Here is a 3,600-nt window from a genome sequence, read left to right on the forward strand (position 1 = left end):
AACAATAAAGGACCTACACATTTGGGTATAGTTGATTTTTTACATGTAAAGGACATGTGACTGTCTTAATGACAAGGGACATTGAATGACTGTACCTAAACTCACATTGGATTATATCAGATTGCTTCTATGCACACATGCACTGACTCTCAATGTAACTCTAGTCATCTCCAAAGTGGTTATTTCTCTTGACATTATTTAGCCAATGCTGAAACATTGAAATGGTAATCAGATAATAAGTTGACTTAATTTAAAATTAAGTGACTTAGCTTTGTGTCAAGTCAGTGCCAAATAGAGGCCTAATTTTACACCTCATTGAACTCTTTTGTCTACACCAGTCAGAAGTGATTTCTACCCATCCCCAATTCTGCTCATTAGCTACACCTCTCATTTGTTATTTATTATTGTTTACAGCAACTTACAAAAAATAAAGATTCAATAAATACTTGTCAAAAGTGTTAAGTATCGAGAGTTGGATATCAGAGACAACTTTATGGAAGTTAGGCTAGTAAGCCGGCTGCCTAAATTATCATTAGGGTGCTTTGAAAACTCTCTAACTTATATTAGCCTTAAAACTCCACTAGAAAAACACCACTAAGAGTAAGTCACCCTCCTCTATTAAAATAAATCTATCGTAATAGCACAAGGCTTTTTTAAATGGATTACAGAATTAATGGGAGAGAGGACAAAGGAGTAAGATGAAGGGGAAGGTGAGAATGAAGTGGAGCTCAGGAGGGTTTGAAGTCCCACCTCATCACTTAGTTGAGTGGCTTTGGAAAGGTTACTTAGCTTCTCAAAGCCTTGATTACTGCATCATTTAAAATAGACACAATAACAGACTCCACCTAGGGTTGAACAGTGTTTGGTATTGAATAAATAGTATTTTTATCCAAATAGCCTAATAAAGATGATCAATGGAATACCAAGACAGGAATGAAAATTAAGAACTTAAGAGTAAAAGTGTAGTGACTAATTTTAAAGAAAAAAGCAGATGGCATTGCTCATGCTAAAAGTTCATGATGATACCAAACCTAGATTTAAAAAAAAAGCCAAGTCTATTTTGTTCACTTCCTGCATTTGAAGCACTCCTTGATGACATCCTTGGCCTGAAACTCTTCTCCATAATCTATAACCCCCACACAACGCAACCAACCACTTTACGGGATTTCCCTCTGTCAATTCTGCAGAGGCCTACCCATTCCCCTAGTTTCTTGTTGTCATCAACCTTAATTAGGTGGATTAGGTGTTCAGCACAGAGGGTCTCCACCAGCTTGACGTACCTAGGCTCATTGCAGTTGGATGCAAGCACACGAAGATGGCCTTGGCATTTGTCTAAGGCTTTGGCAGCTTTGCGAGTTCCACGTGCCAGGCCATTGTGTTACCCGAGAGCAGGCCCTTCTCGGCGTGGTGTCCAGTTTCTTGGAATCTCGAGCAAAGAACTGAATGAGACACAGTAAGACAGTGGTGAAAGGGCAGTTTATTAGAAGCGAAAGTACACTCCAGAGAGGTGGGGAGCAGAAGGGAGCAGCTCAAGGGCCCTGACTAAAGAGGCCTTAGTGGTTTTTATCCCTTTTTTTCTACAATGGGTAACTCCTCTCTAATTGTGGGGCTATTTGATTGATACCTGTGATTGACAAGAGGCTATTACCTCATCTTTTCAGACTGCACATGTTCCTTCCCAGAATTCAGTGTGCTATAATGATATTAACGAACTTCCAGGCATATGTATGCTATTATAATGGTGGTATAATAAGTAAGGCTAAGGTGAGATGAAGGTCATTGTAGCCTTTACTGCGCAGGTATGAATGGTCTAATCTAGTTAGGTATTTTATATTCTTTAGCTTCCTCGTAGTGGCTAATGATTATGGTAAACAAGGGTAAGTTTGGGTGGAGAGGGGAGTCTTTTGGGCGGTCATTTCCCGTAGGCCATGTTGGATGTGCAGGAATGTTACCTGATGTGTATCCAGGCATCTCACAGACCCAATTCCTGTCTCTAACTGCCTGCCTTATGTCCCCCTTGAGAGATGTGATCCCCATAAATCTCTACGGGAAGTTGAGGGACAGGAGATTTCTTCTTATGTATCTGCTTTCCTGCTAAATGTGGCCATTGTCCCTACCTATCAGGGATTCACGGGACTCTCGCTCTATCTGATCTTAGATGTGGGAAAGGGGTCGCGAAATCCACCTGGAGGAGCATGTTGACCTCTGTGGTAGGGATGTACTAAAAGTCTTGGTGGGGCATCACTTGTATCCTAATGGTGCCTAGATGAGGAAAGATAGATTTTAGTTAATAGAGTTAAAAGTGTTGGCCCAAGAAGCAGGACTCAAAACCATTGACACAGGGTGACTGAATAATGGGAAGTTCGTTCGGCTCCATGGAGCCTATGGTCTTTCTTCTGGTTTAACAAGTCATTCAGTTATTGTTTACCTGGGAGCTAGGCCTGGAAACAAGTCTGGGCCACAATGACTATAATCAACAAGCATAAATCACAAGCTTTAGGGTAATTATTTAAAGCAGGTGGTAGATTTCTATGATTCAGGTTAAAAACAATCTATTGTTTATGATTAAAAAACTGATTTGAAAAATAATTATAACCAGGGGCTAGGGAGCTAAAACATTAGGGAAAAGGAGACTTAAAGTTTTATAGCGAGAAGCACTTTCGTTTGGCTCATATCAATCTTAGATGAGAGTGGTTTTCAGCACCTCTTGTAAACCAGTATTAATGTCCATTACACCTCTAGCAGTAATGCCTTTCTCAGCCATGGGGGGGTGGGTTTCAGGTGGAGCCAAACTGAGACTGGAGGCCAAACAAGTCCAGGGCTCATGCTGCCTGCACAGCTCAGCCAATAGATCGACTCAAGAGTTGGGTCATAGAATACGTGTTTATTATCAGAGCACAGGTGATCTGAGAAGGCAGAGGTTTAAGACCTCCAAAAGCTGCCTTAACATTCTCAGACCAGCCTGGGGTATTTAAGGGAAAATCTGGGTGTTCCTCCAGAGAGTATGAGAGGGTTCCAGGTGTCTGCATGGAGTCTTCCCTTTGGCCATGTGATTCTATGGTGAAGTCAGCAACCCAGGAACAATGATGGGATTAGCCTGGAAAGAATGCTAGACCATAGAGATTGTGATCAATAAGCCTAAGGGTATTAATCATAAATTTCAGGGTAATTTTCTAAAACAGGGAATTGGGTGGGACAGGGGACATTCTGAGCTCAAGCCACAGGGGGTTGATCTATTGTTAAGCTATAGGTAGGTCAAGTAAAAGTGAGGCCCGGGACTCGGAGAGGTCTCTACTGTGGGGGTGCCAACTGGGCCCTGCTTCAAAATCTTGAATGCACCCTAGCCCCCTCCTCCTTGCTACTCCACAGTGGCAGGAAAAGAGTGATTCCAAACCTAGATTTAATACCTGATCTAATTGCAATTTCAACATTTCCCAGAAAAATAATATTAATCAACCAGCATGGAATTATCTGATCAAGCACCAGTAATCTGCCACCTAGGCCCTCTCTATGCCCCATGGAGAAAAGAGGCAATCTACATAATAATAACTCTTCCTCTTCTCTTCCCCCAAAGAAAAGATGTCGCTCCCTTGCTCCACC

General features: G+C 41.8%; 1 pseudogene; it reads right to left on the minus strand.

Moving 5' to 3' along the window:
* Positions 1 to 1,064: 1,064 nt before the first annotated feature.
* LOC109371293 (40S ribosomal protein S12-like) lies at positions 1,065 to 2,764 on the minus strand (annotated as a pseudogene).
* Positions 2,765 to 3,600: the final 836 nt, after the last annotated feature.

Source organism: Hipposideros armiger, unplaced genomic scaffold (assembly GCF_001890085.2).
Source record: "Hipposideros armiger isolate ML-2016 unplaced genomic scaffold, ASM189008v1 scaffold_560, whole genome shotgun sequence".
Taxonomy (NCBI): Eukaryota; Metazoa; Chordata; class Mammalia; order Chiroptera; family Hipposideridae; genus Hipposideros; species Hipposideros armiger.